The following is a 24,780-nucleotide window of genomic DNA, read 5'->3' as shown; positions in this document are numbered from 1 at the left end:
TCCCTCCCTCCGTCTACCTTCCTCTCTCCCTGCCTCCCGTCTCCTCCACTCTTCCTTCTTCTTCCTCCTCTGCCTTCCTCTTGTACAAATTGTGCCTGGCCACCATCATTAAGAAGAAAAAATTGGGTCTGAGTGGGGAAGAGCATAGACCATAGATGATGCCTTAAATATGCCAGCCATATATCTCAGACCTTACTGTGTTCGGGACAATTTCTACCTGTCAGATCCGCATCTTTATGCCTAATGGTTGTTTTCATGCCACAGCAGAATGTCACGCTGCTTACTGGGTGCCACGCTGACAGAAATGCTCAACCGATTGTTCTGGAGAGTTGGTTTATAAAGAATCCAGATCCCTTGTTGCTGAATTAGGAGAAGCCCAATGAGAGTGTTACATCATTTCAGATACATCTCTCAGGTTTAAACTTCATTTGCAAGCTGGGATGCTGGACTCACAGTGCTTCTTCCCTGTGTCACTTTCCCACACTCCAACCAGTGGGATTGGCCTTCCCCAAAGAAACAACATGCCTGGATGCTGTTCTTCAGAGTAGCTTCTGGGAGATACCAAACTCTGACATGTCTTTACCCATCTCAGTCTTGATTTCCTCATCCCTACAATGGGAACCTTGATACCTATGTTGAAATTACTTCAAGAATTAGGAGTGAAGAGTTAAATGGCAGAGAAGTCGTGCTTTCCTGGCCCCTCAAACATAGCTCTATTGAGTTCTGATCCCTTGGAATACCCAGGACATAAATTGGAAGAAGGATCTCCATGGTTGAAGGGAGACAGCATTACAGGTGTTAGGTGTGTGGAAGTGAATTGGGGAAGAGAAAAACTATCATGCCATGGAGGGCAGGGAGCCCTGTCTATGGGGAGAGAAAGGGGAGAGAAAGAGAGAGGGGTTGAAAGAGTCCAGCAATGGGTTTGCACAAGAAAACCTCTCTGGGGAAGTGGGGCGGCTCAGTCGGTTAAGCCTCTGACTTCAGCTCAGGTCATAATCTCTGGATCCTGGGACTGAGCCCCACATTGGGCTCCCTCAGTGGGGGCTCAGTGGGGGGTCTGCTTGTCTTTCTCCATTTCCCCCTTCCTGTGCCCCACTCATGCCCACTCTCTCTCAAATAAATAAATAAAATCTTTTAAAAAAAGAAAAAAGAAGAAAACCTCTCTGGACCACGGATTGGGGGAGCAAGGGGAACCAAGTATCACAGGTGTTTTGCAAACAGTGTGCAGAGCTCAAACTCTGAGGTTTTGGAAGTGCACGAAGTGGGAGTTTTGGCACGCGCTCCTGGGGAGAAGGAATGCCTAGCCAGAGAAGGCATAAATTGGTGTAGGGATCTCCTGGGTTCCACTGGGAAAGAATGCTCCCCTTCCTGTAGTACACTTGGAAGAGGGTATATTGCCTCTCTAAGGACAAAAGACCCTGCAGGTGCCAGCTAATGGCCTTACATCAGTAGGGGACAGAGACCTGTGCAGAGGGCAGATAACCTGGTGATGCTTTTCTAGGTGCTATACCATAGATTTGGCACACTGCACAGGAATGGGACTGTTTTCTTGGACAAAGGACACTAGACACAGCACGATGGGGAGGCTCTACTCCAGAGGAAATAGTGGATCTGTGCAGTGCAGGATCATTCAAGATTTGGAGTTCTGAATCCCAGCCATGCACCAAAGATAAAATGCAGGAGAGCTGTGGCACCAGGCACGCTGACAGCCCTTGGTTTACTGTGAGATCCCCTGCCCAAGGATGACAGAGTGGAGTGGCACCATATTCCCCTCACTACCTACGTGGTCAGACTTCAGAGAACACCCCCATGGCCCCCAGTGGAGGTAGGAGCTGCTTACATCAAACCCTATCTCTCCCCCCATCACTGACTCTCCCACTTGCCTGCAAGTGCATTTTCACTGGGGCAGGACTGACTCTGAGCAATTGTAGTGGGCCTCTCCCCCAGACGACCAGCACAGGAAGCACCCCATATGCACCAAGTCTACTGATCATACAGTGCTTCAAAGCATCATCTTCAGTTCTGGTGGTATAGAACCAGGCTGTATTTTTTTTCTTTTTCTTTTTTTTTTCCCCTTTGGAATCATGCTTATAATTTTTTGTTTATTAGTTTGTTTTTTCATTTCCTTTTCTCTTCTTTTTTTGGGGATCAGGCTTTTTTTTTTTTCCTTTATTTTTTTCCATGCTTATTTTAACAAACAAATCAAAGCACACCTAGTTAAAAATCCAAACACTTCCCACTGCAAGCAAAGAGGAACTCTGCAGAGGACTGACCAGTGGGAAAGAGCAGCCCAAATGCAACAGCAGAGTGCACACAGTATATATCAAAAACACTCCCTGAAGTGCCAGGTTGTGGATAGTGTATGACCACTTTTTAATATAACATTACTCTCAGGTGCAGAAAACATAACAAGCTTTCATAACATGCAAAAGACAGAAACTTAGCCTAAATGACAAGACAGAGGAACTCTCCCCAAAAGAAAGTTCAAGAAGAAATCATAGCCAAGGACTTGCTCAAAACACATATAAGCAATATATCTGAAAAAGAATTTAGAACAACAGTCATTAGACTACTAGATGGGTGTGAAAAAAGTATAGAAGACACCAGAGAAATGCTTGCTGCAGAGATAAAGGACCTAAAAACTAGTCAAGCTGAAATTAAAAAATGCTATAACTGAGATGCAATACCAATGGATATAATCACGAGGACTGAAGAAGCAGAGGAGAGAATAGGTGATATAGAAGATAAAATTATGGAAAATAATGAAGGTAAAAAGAAGAGGGAAAGAAAACTATTAGACCATAAAGGTAGACTTTGGGAACTCAGTGATTCCATAAAGCAAAATAATATCTGTAAGAGTCCCAGAGGAAGAGCAGGAAAAAGGGGTAGAAGGTGTATTTGAACAAATTATAGCTGAGAACTTCCCTAATCTGGGTAAGAAAACAGGCATTCAAGTCCAAGAGGCACAGAAAACTCCCCTCAAAATCAACAAAAGCAGGTCAACATCATGACATATCATAGCAAAACTTGCAAAATACAAAGATAAAGAGAGAATTCTGAAAGCCACTAGGGACAAAAGGTCCTTAACTTACAAGGGTAGACTACACAAGGTTAGCAGCTGACCTGTCTACAGAGACCTGGCAGGCCAGAAAGGAGTGGATGGAAATATTCAAAGTGCTACATGGGAAAAATATGCAGCCAAGAATTCTTTATCTAGCAAGGCTGTTATTCAGAATAGGAGAGAGAAAGAGTTTCTAAGACAAGCAAAAACTATAGGAGTTCATGAACACTAAACCAGCTCTGCAAGAAATAAAGTGAACCCTTTGAGTGGGAAAGAGAGACCAAAAGCAACACAGAACAGAAAGGAACACAATCTACAGGAACAGTGACTTTACAGGTAATACAATGGCATTAAATTCGTATCTTTCAATAATTACTCTGAATGTAAATGGACTAAATGCTCCAATCAAAAGACAAAGGGTATCAGAACGGGTAAAAAAAAAAAAAAAAAAGACCCATCAATATGCTTACAAGAGATTCATTTTAGACCCAAAGACACCTCCAGATTGAAAGTGAGAGGTTGGAGGACCATTTGTCATGTTAACAGACATCAAAAGAAAGCTGGAGTAGCCATACTTATATTAGACATGCTGGATTTTAAACCAAAGACTGTAATAGGAGATGAAGAAGGCACTATATCATAATAAAGGAGTCTATCCAACAAGAAGATCTAACAATTGTAAATATTAATGCCCCTAACTTGGGAGCAGCCAAATATATAAATCAATTAATAACAAACTTAAAGAAATTCATTGATAATAATACAATAATAGTGGGGGACTTTAACACCCCACTCACAGCAATGGACAGATCATCTAAGCAGAAGATCAACAAGGAAACAAGGGCTTTGAATGACACACTGGACCAGATGGACTTCACAGATATATTCAGAGCCTTTCATCCAAAGGAAGCAGAATACACATTCTTTTCAAGTGCACATGGAACATTCTCCAGAATAGATGACATACTGGGTCATAAATCAGGCCTCAACCGGTATAAAAAGATTGAGATCATACCATGCATGTTTTCAGACCACAGTGCTATGAAACTTGAAGTCAACCATAAGAAAAATTTGGAAAGACCACAAATACATGGAGGTTAAAGTACATCCTACTAAAGAATGAATGGTTTAACCAGGAAATTAAAGAAGAATTTAAAAAATACATGGAAGTAAATGAAAATAAAAACAAAATAGTCCAAAATCTTTGGGATGTAGCAAAGGTGGTCCTAAGAGGGAAGTATATAGAGATAAAGGCCTTCCTCAAGAAGCAAGAAAAGTCTCAAATACACAACCTAACCTTATACCTAAGTAAGCTGGAAAAAGAACAGCAAATAAGGCCTAAGCCCAGCAGGAGAAGGGAAATAATAAAGATTAAAGTAGAAATAAATGATACAGAAATTAAAAATAAAACAGTAGAACAGATCAACGAAACCAGGAGCTGGTTCTTTGAAAGAATTAACAAAATTGGTAAACCCCTAGCCAGACTTATCAAAAAGAAAAGAAAAAGTACCCAAATAAATGAAATCATGAATGAAAGAGGAGAGATCATAACCAACACCAAAGAAATAAAAACCATTTTAAGAGAATATTATGAACAATTATATGCCAAAAAATTAGGCAATCTGGAAGAAATGGATAAATTCCCAGAAACACATAAACTACCCAAACTGAAGCAGGGACAAACAGAAAATCTGAACAGACCCATAACCAGAAAAGTAATTGAATCAGTAATCAAAAATCTCCCAACAAATAAGAGTCCAGGGCCAGATGGCTTCCCAGGGGAATTCTACCAAACATTCAAAGAATAGTTAAGAGCTATTCTTCTCAAACTGTTCCAAAAAACAGAAATGGAAGGAAAACTTCCAAATCATTCTATGAGGCCAGGATTACCTTGATTCCAAAATCAAAGTCCTCACCAAAAAGGAGAATTACAGACCAGTATCGCTGGTGAACATGGATGCAAAAATTCTCAGTAAGATTCTAGCTAATCAAATCCAACAGTACATCAAAAGAATTATTCACCACAACTAAGTGGAATTTATTCCTAGGCTGCAGGGTTGGTTCAATATCTGCAAATCAATCAATGTGATACACCACATTAATAAAAGAAAAGAACCATATGATCCTCTCAACAGACGCAGAAAAAGCATTTGACAAAATACAGCATCCTTTCTTGATTAAAACCCTCAAGAAAGTAGGTAGAGAAAGAATATACCCCATAATCATAAAGGCCATATATGAAAGACCCACAGCTAATATCATCCTCAATGGGGAAGAACTGAAAGCTTTTCACCCTAAGGTCAAGAACAAGAGGGGGAGTCCACTCTCACCACTGTTGTTTGACATAGCACTAGAAGTCCTGGCCTCAGCAATCAGACAACAAAAAGAAATAAAAGGCATCCAAACTGGCAAGTAAGAAGTCAAACTTCCACTCTTCACAGACAACATGATACTTTATGTAGAAAACCCAAAAGACTCCACCAAAAAAGTGCTAGAACAGAAAGAGGAATTCAGCAAAGTCGCAGGATATAAAATCAATGCACAGAAGTCTGCTGCATGTCTACACACCAATAATGACGCAGCAATAGCAGAAATCAAGGAATCTATCCCATTTACAATTGCACCAAAAACTATAAGATACCTAGGAATAAACCTAACCAAAGAGGTGAAAGATCTGTACTCTGAAAACTATACAACAGTTATGAATGAAATTGAGGAAGACACAAAGAAATCGAAAAACATTCCATGCTCATGCCCTGGAAGAACAAATATTGTTAAAATGTCTACATTTCCCAAAGCAATCTATATATTCAATGCAATCCCTATAAAAATAACACAGAGATAGAACAAACAATTCTAAAATTTCTATGGAATAAGAAAACACCCCGAATAGCCAAAGTAATGTTGAAAAAGCAAAGCAAAGCAAAGCGGGAGCCATCACAATTCCGGACTTCAAGCTCTATTACAAAGCTGTAATCAAGACAGTATGATACCGACACAAAAACAGACACAAAGATAAATGGAACAGAACAGAGAACACAGAAGTGGACCCTCAACTCTATGGTCACAACTAATCTTCAACAAAGCAGGAAAAAATATACAATGGAAAAAAGACAGTCTCTTTAACAAACGGTGTTGGGAAAATTGGACAGCAACAGCAGAAAAATGAAACTGGACCACTTTCTTAAACCATACACAAAAATAAACTCAAAATGGATGAGGGACCTAAATGTCAGACAGGAATCCATCAAAATCCTAGAGCAGCAACCTCTTTGACCTCAGACACAGCAAATTTTTAAAAATATTTTATTTACTTATTTGAGAGAGAGAGAGAGATCACAAGCAGGGTGAGGGGCAGAGAGAGAAACAGGCTCTCCACTGAGGAGGGAGCCCAATGCAGGGCTCAATCCCAGGATTCTGGGATCATGACCTGAGCTGAAGGCAGACACTTAACCAACTGAGCCACCCCAGGGCCCCAAGGACACAGCAACTTCTTACTTGGCATCTCCAGAGACAAAGGAAACAAAAGCAAAAATTACCTATTGGGACTTCATCAAGATACAGAGCTTCTGCACAGCAAAGGAAACAGTCAACAAAACTAAAAGGCAACCTGTGGAATGGGAGAAGATATTTGCAAATGACATATTGGATAAAGGTTAGTATCCAAAATCTGTAAGGAAGTTCTCAAACTCAACACTCAAAAAACAAATAAGCCAGTCAGGAAATGGCAGAAGGCATGAACAGACATTTCGCCAAAGAAGACATACAAATGGCCAACAGGAATATGAAGAAATGCTCAACATCACCTGGCATCAGGGAAATACAAAACAAAATCACAATGAGATACCACCTCACACCTGTCAGAATGGCTAAAATTATCAAGTCAGGAAAGAACAAATGTTAGTGAGGATGCAAAAAAGGGAAATCCTCTTATACTGTTGGTGGGAACACAAACCGGAGCAGCCACTCTAGAAAACAGTATGGAGGTTCCTCAAAAAGTTAAAAATAGAGCTACCCTACAACCTAGCAATGCACTACTAGATATTTATCCAAATGATACAAAATACTGATTTGAAGAGTATCATACCCCCAAATGTTTACAGCAGCACAATCCACAATAGCCAAATATGGAAAAAGCCCAAATGCCCATCAAATGATGAATGGATAGAGAAAATGTTGTATGTATATATATATAATGGAATATTACTGAGCCATCAAAAAGAATTAAATCGGGGCGCCTGGGTGGCTCAGTCGTTAAGCGTCTGCCTTCGGCTCAGGTCATGATCCCAGGGTCCTGGGATCGAGCCCCGCATCGGGCTCCCCGCTCAGCAGGAAGCCTGCTTCTCCCTCTCCCACTCCCCCTGCTTGTGTTCCCTCTCTCGCTGTATCTCTCTCTGTCAAATAAATAAAATCTTTAAAAAAAAAAAGAATTAAATCTTCCCATTTGCAATGATGTGAATGGAACTAGAGTTTATTATGTTAAATGAAATAAGTCAAGAGAAAGACAAATACCATATGATTTCACTCATATGTGGAATTTAAGAAATAAAGGAGATGAACATAAGGGGAGGGAATGAAAACTAAAATAAGATAAACAAAGAGAGGAAGCCAAACCATAAGAGACTCTTAAATACAGGGAACAAACTGAGGGTTGGTGGAGGAGAGGTGAATGGTAGAATGGGGTAATTGAGTAATGGGCATTAAGGAGGGCACTTGGGTAATGAGCACTGGGTGTTATATGCAACTGATGAATCACAGGGTTCTCCCCATGAAATTAATGCTACACTATATGTAAACTAACTTGAATTTTTAAAATTTTATTATGTTATGTTAATCACCATACATTACATTAGTTTTTGATGTAGTGTTTCATGAGTCATTGTTTGCATATAACACTCAGTGCTGCATTCAATACATGCCTAACTAACTTGAATTTAAATAAAAACTTGAAAGAAAAAAATTCCTTCAAGAATTAAAGAAAATGTACATGAAGCATTTAGTCAACACCAGCAAATAGTAGGAAATACAAGTCATGTCAATTTTTCATCCTGTCACTGAAACACCCAGCTCTTAAGGACCAGCAAGAGGCAAGACTGGTCTTGGCAGGCTGTCCAGAGCCTCCTGGATAGCTAGTTTCCAATGCTGGTGTGTGCCCTGGACTGGAGCCTTCCTAGATCATCAGAGGTCCCTCCACTGCTCCCGGGAGGTGACTCAGGGCCTAAGTTGGCTCTTCTTCTCAGAGCCTAAATCAAGCCTCACATCCCTGAGTGCACCAGCCTTGTGTCTATCATGACTCCTATGAATGCCCACACTCTTTTCTCTTTCTTCTTCGTCACATTCATCTCACCTCCCCCAACCACAGAACACGCATCTTTATTTCCCTGGAATGCTTCACAGTTCCTTCCCCAAATGCTGGATGTTGTTTGGTTCCCTTAGATGGTTCAGAGCCATGGATTACTCCAAGTCATCCTACATGCCCACTGCACGGGCTCTTGGTCCCTGACATCGCCCATCCTTACTTTTCTTGGGAACATGTGGATCACGATGCCAAATCACCTTCCAGTTGGGGGGCCTGATGTGTTTGGCAGAAAACTGCCTCATACCTCTCTACTCTGTCAATGGGTCCTAAGGACCAGGAGGCCCAACCTGAAGGGGACTTCCATGGCCCCACAAGATGTGCATGTGCAGGCACGGCCCTCAGTGATGAGGCCACGGCAGGCTCACCTATCTCTGAGGCAGAGGAGTGCATGACGGGCTGGATGGCACCCAAAGCCACGAAAGGGTCCCTGTGTTCCCAAGAGCTCTAAAGGGCAGGGCCCGCAGCCCTCCCATGGGGCTGCGGGTCACTGAGTGGTAGGACATGGATGTCTACCACTTTGTCCCACATATCACCAGCACCTATAGGAGAACAAGACTTCCGCAGTCCACGAAGACACTCAAACAAACATCCTGCTGGTGCTCAGGCCCAGGGCGGTGCCTAACTCGCCTGCAGATGGGAATGGGAGTGCCCTTCAGCAAGGGCAGGAGACGCAGCCTGGCATTCGAGTGTGTCCCTGTCAGCTCTATGACAGGACGTCCCAAGATTTCCTCATCTGCAAATGGAACTGTGAATTGGTGGGGGAGTGTGTGAGGCTCCAAATGGATAATGCATGTGGTATGTGACCTGTGTATATACATCGTTATGTTGCAAATGCCATACAAGGACACGAACACCATATGGGATGCAGAACGGTACAGGGTTTATTAAGAAATAGAGGTGAGATCCCCCTGCCCTGGAGGGAAGGCTTCCAAGGGATCATGCAAGGGAGAAAACAGGATACAAGGACTGAGGACACGCACAAAGGAAACATGATGCCCAGACTTTTGGTCATGGCAGACACCTGTGCCAAGGCATGAGGATTTGTTTCTCTAAGTTACTGATAGGGAGAGGCTGAAGATCTTGACTGTGGTATCAAGGCAAAGATCATGACTCCAAATCAGGATGCATGAAGGTGACACGTAATCCATAAGAAGAAGAAAGAAGAGAATAATAATTCATAAGATGAAGGAAGAAGGGATAAGTGGTCCACACTTCATAAAGCTTACTCACAAGCTTGTCAACAGGCAGATGAGTGGCAGAAATGTTGGCGATTGCATGCTGGCTTTCAGCAATGTTAGGCAGTGTGTTTGTTTCCCAAATGGCAAATCAGTGCTTTGTGCAGATGGTGGTTCTTGGTGAGGCAATCAGCAGTAGGAATGCTGGCAGCAGCTGGACACATAGCAAAGATGGCAGCAGGTGGTCCTACAGCAGGCAGTGTTGTAGCAGGTGGGAGGCAGCAAGGATGGCAGCAGCTGGATCCACAGTCCTGGGCTAGGCATCCAGGCAGGCAACAGCAGGTAGGGTTCTCCTATAGTATACAGGTGCCTAGCAAGCTGGCTGGCAAGAGCTGGACTCACAGTACATTTGTCCATAGACACTGGACTCACAGCAGCTGAGCTGGGAGCAGGTGGACCTGCAGCAGGTAGTTTGATTGCATGTTGGGGGCAGTGAGGCTGGCAGTAGCTGGACCTGAGGCAGTTTCTTCCACAGCTACCCGTCCCACAGCTGGCGGTCTGGCAGCAGGTAGTCCTGCAGCACATAGGCTGGTAGCAAGTAGAACAGCAAGAGTGACTCATGGTCTCAGGTGTAAGGAGTTGGTTTTCTGTGGAGAGTCAAAATTTTAAGATCTGAAATCATCATCTTTATTAGGCCTTTCATACACTAGTTCTGAAATATGGAACCAATGATCAGAATTTTCCTGGTGTTATTTATGATTTTCTAGATCCATGGAAAATTGCCCAAGGAGGAAGAGTTCCTTAAAGATTATGAACTTCTGAATGTAAATAATGGGATTATTCTCCTAGTTAATAGATAACTCTTAGGAACTTATTTCTAGAAATGGAAGAGGCAATGGACAATAATAACATAATTTAACTATGAGTCATCATTTTCAAGATAGAATACATCCTCTGGTTACCTGACAATTCAAGTTAATTTGGAGAATTCAGAACCATTGTCACCACCTACTTTTTTCTTTGGGACTACCTATTTTAGAATATACTTCTGATGGTAAATGAAACAAAAGTGATGAATTCAAAACATTTTTTTAAATTTTATTTTATTTTTCTTTTTTTTATATGTTAGGCACCATACAGTACATCATTATTTTTTGATGTAGTGCTCCATGATTCATTGTTTTCGTGTAACACCCAGGACTCCATGCAATACGTGCCCTCCTTAATAACCATCACCGGGCTATCCCATCCCCCCACTCCCCTGCCCTGTAAAACCCTCAGTTTGTTTCCCGGAGTCCACAGTCTCTCATGGTTCGTCTCCCCTTCTGATTTCTACCCCTTCATTTTTCCCTTTCTTCTCCTAACGTCCTCCATGCTATTCCTTATGTTCCACATATAAGTGAAACCATATGATAATTGTCTTTCTTTGCTTGACTTATTTCACTTAGCATAATCTCCTCTAATTCCATCCATGTTAATGCAAATGTTGGGTATTCATCCTTTCTGGTGGCTGGGTAATATTCCATTGTATATATGGACCACATCTTCTTTATCCATTCATCTGTTGAAGGGCATCTTGGCTCTTTCCACAGGTTGGCTATTGCTGACATTGCTGCTATGAACACTGGGGTGCATGTGGCCCTTCTTTTCACTACATCTGTATCCCTGGGGTAAATACCCAGTAGTGCAATTGCTGGGTTGTAGGGTAGCTCTATTTTTAACTTTTTGAGGAACCTCCACACTGTTTTCCAAAGTGGCTGTACCAACTTGCATTCCCACCAATAGTGTAAGAGGGTTCTCATTTCCCCATAACCTCTCCAACATTTGTTGTTTCTTGCCCTGTCAATTTTTGCCATTCTAACTGGTGTAAGGTGGTATCTCAATGTGGTTTTGATTTGAATTTGCCTGATAGCTAATGATGTTGAACATTTTTTTTCATGTGTCTGTTAGCCATTAGTATGTCTTCTTTGAAGAAGTGTCTGTTCATGTCTTCTGCCCATTTTTTGACTTGATTATTTGTTTTTTGGGTGCTGAGTTTGAGAAGATCTTTATAGATCTTGGATACCAGCCCTTTATAAGTAGTGTCATTTGCAAATATCTTCTCCCATTCCATGGGTTGTCTCTTTGTTTTGTTGACTGTTTCCTTTGCTGTGCAGAAGCTTTTTATTTTGATGAAGTCCCAAAAGTTCATTTTCACTTTTGTTTCCCTTGCCTTTAGAGACGTGTCTTGAAAGAAGTTGCTGTGGCCGATGTCAAAGAGGTTACTGCCTATGTTCTCCTCTAGGATTTTTATGGATTTCTGTCTCACATTGAGGTCTTTCACCCATTTAGAGTTTATCTTTGTGTATGGTGTAAGAGAATGGTCCAGTTTCATTCTTCTGTATATAGCTGTCCAATTTTCCCAGCACCATTGATTGAAGAGATTGTCTTTTTTCCAATGGATATTTTTTCCTGCTTTGTGGAAGATTATTTGACCATAGAGTTGAGGGTCCATATCTGGCTCTCTATTCTGTTCCATTGATCTATGTGTCTGCTTTTGTGCCAGTACCATGCTGTCTTGGTGATCATAGCTTTGTAATATAGTTTGAAATCAGGCAACGTGATGCCCCCAGCTTTTTCTTTTTCAATATTTCCTTGACGATTCAGGGTCTTTTCTGGTTCCATACAAATTTTAGGATTGTTTGTTCCAGCACTGTGAAAAATGCCATTGGTACTTTGGGATGGCGTTGAAAGTATAGATTGCTCTGGGCAGCACAGACATTTTAACAATGTTTATTCTTCTGATCCATGAGCGTGGAATGTTTTTCCATCTTTTTGTGTCTTCTTCAATTTCTTTCATAAGTGTTCTGTAGTTTCTAGAGTATATGTAGTTTCTTCATCTTTTTGGTTAGGTTTATTCCAAGGTATCTTATGTTTTTTGATGCTATTGTGAATGGAATCGATTCCCTAATTTCTCTTTCTACAGTTGCATTGTTAGTGTATAGGAAAGCAACTGATTTCTGTGCATTGATTTTGTATCCTGCCACATGAGTTCTAGTAATTTGGGGGTGGAGTCTTTTGGGTTTTCCACATAAAGTATCATGTCATCTGCAAAAAGACAGATTTTGACTTCTTCTTTGCCAATTTGAATACCTTTTATTTCTTTTTGTTGTCTGATTGCTGTTGCTAGGACTTCTAGTACTATGTTGAACAATAGTGACGAGAGTGGGCATCCTTGTCATGTTCCTTTTTTTTTAAGATTTTATTTATTTATTTGAGAGAGAGAGAGAATGAGAGACAGAGAGCACGAGAGGGAAGAGGGCAGAGGGAGAAGCAGACCCCCTGCTGAGCAGGGAGCCTGATGCGGGACTCGATCCCGGGACTCCAGGATCATGACCTGAGCCGAAGGCAGTCGCTTAACCAACTGAGCCACCCAGGCGCCCCATGTTCCTGATCTTAAGGGAAAGATTCTCAGCTTTTCCCCATTGAGAATTATATTCACTGTGGGCTTTTCATAGATGGTTTTTATGAACTTGAGGAACGTTCCCTCTATCCCTATACTCTGAAGAGTTTTAATCAGGAAAGGATGCTGTATTCAAAACATATTTTAACACATTTGTAACTAAAGCCATATTTTCACAAGGTGTTCATATGTGTCACAAAATTCAATAACCAATAAATCTATTAATAGCAAGCAACTTCATTAGGTATCTTGTTTTCTGCAACAGGGTACTGATTTGAGTATAACTGACTTAGTCTTTTTTGTGCTGAGCTCCAAATCTATTAACAGAGCTGATAACAAACCTGCTCTAGGGATAGAATATTTACATTTAATGGTAAAGAGAAAGGTTTCAAAGAAGTCTGACAACTAAAATATTTTGCTTTGAATTGCAGTTTAAAAAAACAAATGCCAATAAATATTTTTCCAAGAAGACATACAAAAGGCCAACAGATACATGAAAAGATGCTCAACATCACTGATCATTAGGAAAATGGAAATCAAAAGCACAATGAGATATCACCTCACACCTGTCAGAATGGCTAGAATCAAAAAGACAATAAATAACAAGTGATGGTCAGGCTGTGGAGAAAAAGGAACCCTCACGCACCTTTGGTGGGAATGCAAACTGGGGCAGCCACTGTGAAAAATAGTCTGGAGGTTCCTCAAAAAATTAAAAATAGAATTATTTTTAATAATTTAAATTTAAATTTTAATAATTTAAATTATTTAATAATTTAAATTAAATTTAATAATTTAAATAACTACAGTTATTTACCCAACGAAAATGAAAATAATAATCTGAAAAAATAGATGTACCCTCATGTTTATCACAACATTATTTACAATTACCAAGATATGGAGGCATCCCAAGTACCCATCAATAGATGAATGGGTAAGGAAGTTATGGTATGTGTGTGTGTGTATATATACATACATTTATATATATTTATATATATATATATATATATATATATATATATATAATGGAATATTACTCAGCCATAAAAAAGAACAAGGTCTTGCCATTTGCAACAACATGAATGGACCTAGAAGGTATAATGCTAAGGGAGGTAAGAGAAAGACAAATACCATATGATTTCACTGATGTGTGGAATAAAAGAAACAAAGCAAATGAACAAAGAAAAAAGAGACAAATGAAAAAAACATACTCTTAAATACAGAGAACAAACCGGTGGTTACCAGAGGGGAGGTGGATGTGGGGGCAGGTGAAATAGATGAAGTGGATTAAGAGTACATTTACCATGATTAGCACTGAATAATGTGTAGAATTGTTGAATCATTATATTGTACACTTGAAACTAATAACACTGTATGTTAATCATACTTCAATAAAAAAATAAAAATAAACATACAAATGTATTTGTGCGGGAACAAAAGGGACAATTACTCCATCCTGTGTGTCAATGGAGCAAAGCATAATATTTTGGATACTTAGCAATTTCTACATTTGTAAGCTTTTGAAAGAAAGAGCCTTTTCCTTTCAGTGACAACAATGTGGCTCCTGATGTAGCTTCATTTCCTCTGACTTAACTGTGGCTAGTACTTCTGGTGCCTCTGTTGCTGAAGTGTCCTAATCTGGGCTACTACAAAGGTGAATAAATCCTGTTTACAGACCCAGCATATGGACAATGGTTTTACCAATTCATTCTATCAAATTAATCTGCTGCTGTTCACTGAGTCAGAATGGAGTCAAGTGGCAAAAGGGTAGGGTGGATATTATTTGCTTCCGGTTCTGCATCCTGATAATGGCTCTAGCACAGAGTGAGAATCAATACACAATCATTTGAATAAAGGAGAACTGTTAAGTTTGTTAGCTTGAAAACTTGGACTAACAGTAATTTGTAATAGGACTGGATAATTGGGGTGTTGGTTTGGAAAAGTGACAGAATGACCAATTTTGAACAAAGTAAATTTGAAGTTACATGCCTTAAACCCGGTTATATTTCTTGGCTTCTTCATTAAGTTACAAGTATGCTGTGCTGATTTTACCACCAGCCATAGTGCTATAGTGGACTGAGGTCTGATTTTTTGTGCAATAGCATATTCATGCTTTTGTCTATATTACGCGTTGTCTTGGTAGGAGGAAATGTGGCTCTGTGTCTCTTTTGGATACAAGAGGTTAAATAGGGGCGCCTGGGTGGCTCAGTTGGTTAAGCAACTGTCTTCGGCTCAGGTCATGATCCTGGAGTCCCGGGATCAAGTCCCGCATCGGGCTCCCTGCTCAGCGGGGAGTCTGCTTCTCCCTCTGATCCTCCCCCCTCTCATGTGCTCTCTCTCTCTCAAATAAATAAATAAAATCTTTAAAAAAAAAAAAACAAGAGGTTAAATAGTTGGAAGGGACTCCAACTATGTTCAGAATATCAAATGACATGTGAAAAGTATGACAAACAAATGAGATGCTGCTGAAAGAGAAAAGAATGGCAAATTAAGCTTTTGGGGATAAAGAAACCATTACATGGAAATTATGTAAGCAGGGGCACCTGGGTGGCTCAGTTGATTGAGTGTATGACTCTTGGTTTTGGCTCAGGTCATGATCTCCGGGTCCTAGGATTGAGCCCCACATTGGGCTCTGCGCTCAGCATCGAGTCTGCTGGAGATTATCTCTCCCTCTCCCTCTTCTCCTCCCCTGCTCGCTCTCTCTCTCTCACTCTCTTTCTCGAATAAATAAAATATTTAAGAAGAAAAAAGAAAGAAAATTGTGTAAGCACCCATTTTAAACATGAAGGTGAACTCTCTATCAGAATCATGCCACAATCACAATGTCTGATAAGTTCTCTTTAAACATGACAAACAAGGGGTGCCTGGGTGGTTCAGTTGATTAAGCGCTGCCTTCGGCTCAGGTCATGATCCCGGGGTCCTGGGATTGAGCCCCACATTGGGCTCCCTGCTCAGGGGGAAGCCTGCTTCTCCCTCTCCCACTCCCCCTGCTTGTGTTCCCTCTCTGGCTGTCTCTCTGTGTCAAATAAATAAATAAAATCTTTTTAAAAATAAACATGACAAACAACAGCAAGAGAAGAATCTTGAACATGATAATGACAGTTCCTCAGCAGAATTTGGGAGAAGACCTCTACTCGAGAATCTCACTCTCCTGGACACCCACCCAGAAACCCCACCCTCTGACACCATGGTCACCTCCTGTTGTGGCTCCATCTGCTCTGACCAGGGCTCTGACCACGGCCTCTGCCAGACCTGCTGCTGCCCCAGCTGCTACCACCCTAGATGCGGTATGTCTGGCTTCTGCCACCCTAGCTGCTGGGTACCCAGCTGTTGCTGCCCCAGCTTCCACCAGATCACTTGTTCCTGTGCCACCTGCTGCTGCCCCAACTGCCACGAATCCTCTTGTTGCTGAGTGCCCCGTCCCACACTTACACCTTCCCCATCAACATTATCACAGAATCAAAAGCTTCTTTCCTTCAAGGCACCATGACACAGCGTCCTGGGTGATGTTACTCAAATCAGTCCCAATGGCTGTGTGTCTAGGCCCTGATTTCTCTCCCACATTGGCCATAAGACCCTCACTCTGTCTGAGTCACTCTGTAAGTGACAAATAAGAGTCCCAGGTTGTTGCTTTCTTACCAGGCATTTGACATCATCTCCCATTACTCAATAAGAAAGAAGTTATTGGCCAGGCTTATATGACTAAGGGTAGTTCATCTGAATTCTGTTTTTATTGATGACATTGTCTCCTATTGTTCTCATCTATTGATTATCCCATTTCTTAATTCTGTTTACTTTTCTCACTACAGAAATAAAATAGACTTACTCTTCATTCCTCCCTGTGTTTATAACTAGCTCCTGAATAACTCATTTTATATATAGATACAGACAAGAATTTAGATCTGCGTCACTACATAACAGAACTTCCAAACTTATTTTTATAACAAAAAGGCACCAGATAACACAAACCAAACTCATCTCTTTGATTCTTTAATGAACCAGCAATGCTCCATTTTTTTCTACACCCTAGCTTAAAGAGAATGGCAACCAGGAAGACAAGAGCTGTAAACTTTGGGCAAGAGTTATTCTCCATTCATGTACCAGACCCAGATTTCATTCACACTGGGGCAAAAGGAAAACTCATTTGCCTTCCATTACTCTTGATAATGAAGTTTCTGCTGGGCTCACTTCCTTCCACCTCCCCCACCCCCACCACAGGTATTTTCTCTCCTAGAGATCACCCAACCCAAGATACTGCGTTTCACAAAGGCATCCCTCCCTCAGAACAGTATATGTGGGGAACTGATATGCATCAAACTTACTTACTGGCATCTTTTTCAAAGGGACATGGGATCAGGGTCACATAAATTACTGTACCCACCTGGCCTTGCTCTTTTGGCTACAACAGTAGCTTGCCAAATGAGCCACTTGGACTTTGTCAGAAGTGTCTCATACACTGCCAGACTGTGGGCTGAGAGATGGACTGCCTCCCTCCACCTGAAGTGGCTCCATTTTATTGGATTTATATATAGTGAACTTCCAAGGTAAGGAAACAGTTTTTAAAAAGCTTTAAAGGTTTGAAAATCACTGGAGTGCCTAGGTGGCTCAGTCCGGTGAAGTTTCCGACTCTTGATTTCAGCTCAGGTCATGATCTCAGGGTCCTGGGAAGTCCTGCGTCAGGCTCTGCACTCAGTGGGTAGTCTGCTGGAGATTCTCTCTCCCTCTCCCTCTGCCCCTCCCCCCTGACATGCACACAGGTGCACACACTCTCTCTCGTAAATAATCTTTTTTTTTAAAAAAAGGTTTGAAAATCATTAGGTTAAAACAAGAAATTCACACCAATATGAATAATATGAATAAAATACTAAGAAGGTGGCATAAGTGGGGAAAAAGTAGATCAGAAATGTTATATTTCAGTACTAGCACAAAAAGAACACTGAACTGGCAAAATTCTCTAATTCTTCCCTAATTTATGGGTTTTCATTTAACTCTACTGAAGTGAGCATTAAAGCTCATTATAATCTGATTTTTCTGATACCATTCTCTACCCAGATCCTGAACAATGAAATGTCCAGGGACCGCCTGTTATCAGAAGGACCTGGGGTATTCATTTAAAAATGCAAATTCCTGTGACCTAATATTTTCTACATCTTTGGGGGGCAGGCTAGAAATTTAGCATGATTATCAAGTTCCTAAGTTTGTCCTGAATGTCTCCTACAACCTTTAAATCTCTTGCTATGACCTTCACACAATAAAATATCATTAATTTGGACACATTCCATCAGGGACATGTGCAGGCTAATTTTTCCTGGCCTACACCCACATGAAATTTGGCATCTTCCATAAAATGATTGTAAGGCAAATCAAGATGGTGAATGTAATTACAGAAGTTATATTTAACTCAGTGTGGACCTACTTAATGCCAATTGCAAGTGAATCATATCATTCTGTACCTATCCCTTGAACTTACCACTTAGAAGCATTCTTTAGCTATGATTCTTTTTTATTTTTTTATTATGTTCAATTATCCAACATACAGTACATCATTAGTTTTTGATGTGTTCAACGATTCATCAGTTGCTATGATTCTTAATTATGCTTTAAATATATTGGAAAGTAGCTAAAAGGCAATATTTTTAAAAGCTCTAGTCAACCAAATTAGACCAGTCTGCCTTCTTGTTTTTGAATTAGTGAAATTTCATTATATTGTTTCTATGGAGACACTTTTATAACTTAGTATCATAATATAATTTAAAAGATCTTTAACATTGTTTAAATGTTTTCTCAAGCTCCAAAACCTTTTATTGAGTACCTACTATGTGCTAAGGACTTTGCTAGATATGGAGAATTCAAAGAAGAACAACATGGTTGCAGCTCCATAGCCAGGATGGATTGTACTCTATGGGAATATCAAGGGACTAACACCAAATAACTGTTTGAAGGAGCAAGAGAAGGTATAAGAGAGTGGCATCTGAGCTAGGTTCTTGCTAGGTAGAAAATAAGGAGTAGGTTTTCCAGGGCATTGGATAGAACTGCAAAGGATGGAATCTGAAAAGTGTGGACTAGAGCCTAGGGCAATGAGGAAGATGAGAGAGTGACTGGAGATGGGGTTGGGAAAGTAGGTGTGTGAAGGGTGCTGATGCCATGTTAAGAAGTTTGGCATACATCCTAAGGGCACCAGGGAGTCAGTAGCCTTTTATCATGAGGCCTTGCCCCAAGCCTGGCAATGTCACACAAAATCTGGCAGAGGTCATAAAAGAAACTATATTTCATAAGATACGTTTCTTGGCTAAGCCAAATCTCCTGTTCATTTTAAAACTTGATTTTATTTGAAACATACCAAAAAGAAGACAAAAGTATCTTTAATAATCCCAACATTCAAAAATATTATAAAGTACAAAGTAAAAGTCTCCCTAATGACTTTTTCCTCCCATCCCTAAATTAAACTGATGGATATTGTTCCTGACCTTTTCCCATGTTTATAGAAATATTTCTATGTTTAAATATGTATACAAACATACCATGCCCCTGCCCCCATGGAATCATGTGCTACATTTATTCATTCATTCATTAAGTACTTACTGAAGGCTTTCTATATACCATGCACTGTTCATGCAACTGAGCACATAACACCAAGAGTTGACATTCTAGAAGGGCAACATTGACAATAAGCACAAGAATGAACATGGTGATTTCAAATAAAGATAAGTGCTAGGAAGACAATTAAAAAACAGAGTACAGTATGGTGAGAGAGACTGGAACGTTCTTGCGATTGTGAGGTTGGGGGGTGGCTTCTCTTGTGGAGGGGATGATCTGAGCTGAGACTTGGATGATGCTGAGAAGTACAGATGCTAAGGGCAGGCTGCCCCAAAATGGGCCACTTTGGCATGAACATTATTTTCAGTTAAAGGCAATCAAAACCCAGCAAATTCAGGAAAAGCTCTTTATCTTCCCCTCAACTGCCTGCTTATATCAGAAAGAGAGGTATTAATGGTGATTCCTCTTCACCTAAAAAACTTATCTATAAAATAGGGCAACCTTTGTTTTCTAAACATCTCCTCTCACCTTCCTGCTAATGGTCTTTCTCCCCTTTGTGTCCTCATATAAGCATCATGTTGCCTTATGGTCTTTGGAATTTCAATGTGTGTGTGGATTCCCCCTATGTATGCTATTAAAATTGATTTTCTCCTGTTAATCTGTTTCATGTCAATTTGTTTCTTAGTCCAGCTAGAAGGACCTTAAAGGGAAAAGGAAATTCTTCCTCACTGACAGCATTATCCTGGTCTGGTACCTTTCAACTCCCAGCCCCAGAGGGTCACATTAGAGATTTCTAGATAGTGGTATAGTTACATGACAAAGTTTTCTTTAATTTTTTTTGCTTACAAATGAAAAACAAGTCATCAAAGAAAAAGTAGAAGATAAAAGTGTTAAGAAGAAAATTAACAATTTCCTTAAGTCCATCAACCAGAAATAATTACTATTAATGTCAATATTTTTAATTTATATAATTAAATGTCAATATAATTAATATTTGTAATTTCAATATTTCTTGCATAATTGAGGCTACACTGTATATTGTTTTGTATGTAAGTATAAATTTTTTACATACAAGAGCTCTGTTATCAATTCCAGCAGTGATTCCTGAAGGTCTATATCCATTCCAGACACATGTTTGTTCTTTAAAAACAGGAAATCTACCAATATTTTCAAGTCCAAGAAATAAGATGAGAACACAGTCTGAGTGTCTTGAGGATTCTATTTGTGCCCCCAATCATTTTTTATAACAAGTGATCACACTAGTGGATTTTACCTTGATTTCCCAGGTTAAGATTCCATTCTTCTGTAATTTTCTTATTATCTCGATTGAACCTGTGACTATATCTTTTTTCACAAGGAATGCTGCAAATATTGTAGGCATGATAAGACCCACAGGTGGGGAAGAGTGAAACCTAGATTACTCCATGTCAAGGTTCACATGGCAACTGCTCTCTGGAAGGAACTTCAGTATCTGTAAACATAGATGATGCCTACAAGGACAGAATCAGCAGGGATGATTCAGGAGGAAAGAGCAGATGGAGTGAGAGTCAACACATTCAGTTTAGAATCTGAACCAAGATAATTCATACAAAGGAAGACAGCCAAGATGTGATGGGGGAAGGGTTAATGAGATAAATCCTAATCTATCAGGCAAAGGAAACGTTTTCCAACCAGCTTCGAAAATATAATTACCTAATTTAACAATTGCTTACTTATTAGGGTAAGCAATAACAAGAATAGAGCTCCCTCAGCAGGATATAAAGGGGAACCTGGAGCAGGAAAACTTCCAGATTCAAGGAATACTCTCCTGGAAACCCACCCAGAACCTCCACCCTCTGACACCATGGTCGACTCCTATTGTGGCTCTGTCTGCTCTGACCAGGGCTGTGGCCAGGAGACCTGCTGCCACCCCAGCTGCTGCCAGACCACCTGTTGCAGGACCACCTGCTGCCGCCCCGGCAGCTGTGTGTCCAGCTGCTGCTGCCCCAGTTGCTGCCAGACCACCTGCTGCCACCCCTCTTGCTGTGGTTCCAGCTGCCGTGGGTCCAGCTGCTGCAGGCCTAACTGTTGCATCCCTAGCTGCTGCCGCCCCTCCTGCTGCCAGACCACCTGCTGTAGAACAACTTGCTGCCGCCCCAGCTGCTATGGTGGTTCTTGCTGCTGAACATCCTGCTCTAGACTCAAACTTATTTGCCCCCACCCTTCAGTCCAGGAAGAAAGCATCTAATTTAACAAAACACCTGGCACTTCCTAATGTCATGAACTTACAAACAGACCCATGGACTGATTTAGAAACCTCTAGTCTCTATATTATTTATTCTCTTTTGTAGAAATATCTTATTGCCAATGAATCAGAATTTATAGTTAGATTCTGCAGTTGTTTTAGGATTCCTAATTCTGATTCCAAATATGAAAGTCTTCAAATGTTCCCCTTCTAGGTTTTTTCTTTTTAATGTTTCTCTATGGAATCCATTTTCATGTAGAATTTCTTTTTTTTTTTTTTTAAAGTAGGCTCCACACTGGGCGTGGAGCCCCATGTGGGGCTTGAACTCACCACCCTGAGATCAAGACCTGAGTTAAGATCAAGAGTCAGACACTTAGCCAAATGAGCCACTCAGGCACCCCATCATGTGGAATTTCTTGAGGTTCCCAAATAAAACTTTTTAGCATTGGAAGGCACTAATATTGCTCATCTCTCATTATTTCTTATTAATGAAATGTTCAATGTATATTGCTGTCTTTTTGTACCACCCAGTAGTATATGTTCTCAGGGAACCCTACAACAAAAAATTAAATTGGCATTTGCCAATGAGATTTTTATCCAGACCATAATTCAGTTTCAGCAGAAACAAGAAAAGGTTGAAAGGGAGATATTTTTGAACCTAATATGTATAACATGAGAGCTATGGATTACAACTGCTACCAAAAAAGAGAGTCCTTAGTAAATTATAATCCATGAATTTACTTAAACCAATTTAAATAGAGGCTCCATTTTTCTTTAGGCTAATTTTCCCAAGCTTTTTCATCTGTTCTTCGTTGACCACAATGTCACCATCCTAGCAATTTTACTTTTAACATACTGCAACTCATCTCTATTCCTCTAATGTAAGCCAGAATTGAACACATTTTGAGATGTGTTCTGAATGCTCACAGAAGTGAAACTGTATCTTCTTCCTTTTTACATATCACACTTGCATTAATGTATCAATGTTTGCATTCAGAGTTTAATGGCACTAAGTGTGGACTTGTACTGAGGTTACTATCATGTAAACACCTATGTCTTTTTCATTACAAACTGCTTCAATCTTCTCTTGTAGCAGTCTGGTGGCTATCTGCAGACCAGCAGTTCTTAATCTCTTTTGCTACCCAATACCAGGCATAACATGGGTCATTTTGGTAATAATATTATACCCAGGGAAGAGGTACTGAGGGTAAATACAACCTTCAGTTGTGTTGGCAGTTCAAATAAATTCTCCCAAGAAATTTAGATATATCTACTCCTCCTCAATCTCACGTGCCATGTTGCATTGGTACCTACTCTTTTAGATCTAAGAAAGGCTCTGAGATTTCAACTTGTTAGATTTAGTCTCTTGTGCAAGGATGTCTAAATCATTTGGAACCATGATTCTGGCATTCAATATATACAATCTCCCCCAACTTCACGGGCTCCAAATCCTTGATGAACATATTTTATACAAAGACTCTCAACAAAGTTGAGATATCCATGGTTCTGTTCTCAGAAAGGCCAGTCCAAGGAAAGAAATGACTACTCAAAAACCATCCTAAAGTTAAAAATGACATATATTTCAAAGAACATAATTCAAAGACAGGATTTTCCAGTGTTCTCCTCCTTCCCTGGGGTCCCTTGATCCTCAAGGGGAAAAATGTATATAAGGAGCCATTCGATGAACTGGCAGTACCCTCATTTTTTTGAAACACTAGTCAGCTAGTCATTTAGTTGGGAATTTTGTATCCTTTAAGCTTTTACTCCAACCCTACTATGAATGAATATATAGGTTGATATTGTTTAACCTGGATATTCATCTTTTGTCTTCTTTCTTGGAAATAAAGACCTATAGTGTGAAATCTGATCAACAATTTGAATAATGAAGCAGGAGAATACAAGGCATCTTCAGAGGCCAGCAATTAAAAGAGACAGCAAGATAGGAAGGTATGAATTAGAGTAAAACATGAGGACACTGGGCAGTCTAACTTGGGTTGACAAGTAAAACTTGGAAATAGAGATGAGTCAACATGACCTGATAAAATCAGAAAGATAAGAAATCAAAGTTAGAAGCCCAACAAAGCAGAAGTTGAGGGACCTGAACCTTTAGATACAGCTGGATAGAGAGCTTCTAATTATCTCTGCAGCCAACTGCCCCCAAGAAGTCCTAAAGCTGAGTTCTGGAGAAAAATAAAATACAACCACACATCTGTAAAAGGACCCACAAAACAGCAAGTATGGGCAAGGATGTGGAGAAATCAAAACCCCTGTATACTGTTGGCTGGGATGCAAGGTAGTGCAGCCATTATGGAAAACAGTATGGGGGGGTCCCTAAAAAATGAAAAATAGACCTACTGTGCAAACCAGCAATCCTATTTTGGGTATATATCCAAAAGAAATGAAATCACGATCTTGAGGAGATAACTGCACTCCCATGTTTATTACAGCATTATTCACAATAGCCAAGATATGGAAACAATGCAAATGTCTACTGACAGAAAAATGGATTTAAAATATGTGATATATCCACACAAAGGAATATTACTCAGCTTTAAAAGCTAAGGAAATCCCATGACTGGCAACAATATGGATGGACCTAGAAGACATTAGGCTAAGTGAAGTAAGTCACAGAAGGACAAATAAATACTACATGATTGCACTTCTATGAGGTATCTAAAATACTCAAGTTCATTGGAGCAGAGAATAACATTGTGGTTTCCAGGGGGAATGAGGAAATGGGTGGTTGCTCAATAATATAAAGTTATAATTATACAGGATAAGTTTTAGAGATCTATAGAACAACAATGCATCTATAGTTAACAATATAATATGGTGCATTAAAAAACGTATTAAGAGGGTAGATCACATGCTAAGTGTTCTTACCATACACTATACACAGACCAAGAGGACAAAAAAGTATTTTGGAGATGACAGATAATATATGTTACCTCAACTGTGGTGTTGCTATTATGGTGTATGCATATG

General features: G+C 40.2%; 1 protein-coding gene and 1 pseudogene across 1 annotated transcript in view; both read right to left on the bottom strand.

Moving 5' to 3' along the window:
* LOC110573273 (signal transducer and activator of transcription 5B) overlaps positions 1 to 24,780 on the bottom strand; it is an 871,639-nt gene that overhangs the window by 824,547 nt on the left and 22,312 nt on the right. The gene's annotated exons all lie outside the window — the stretch shown is intronic.
* Positions 9,740 to 10,216, bottom strand: LOC110573254 (annotated as a pseudogene).

Source organism: Neomonachus schauinslandi, chromosome 15 (genome assembly GCF_002201575.2).
Source record: "Neomonachus schauinslandi chromosome 15, ASM220157v2, whole genome shotgun sequence".
NCBI classification, from domain to species: Eukaryota; Metazoa; Chordata; class Mammalia; order Carnivora; family Phocidae; genus Neomonachus; species Neomonachus schauinslandi.
The sequence above is the reverse complement of the archived record's forward strand: the minus strand, read 5'-3'. Positions and strand labels throughout refer to the sequence as shown.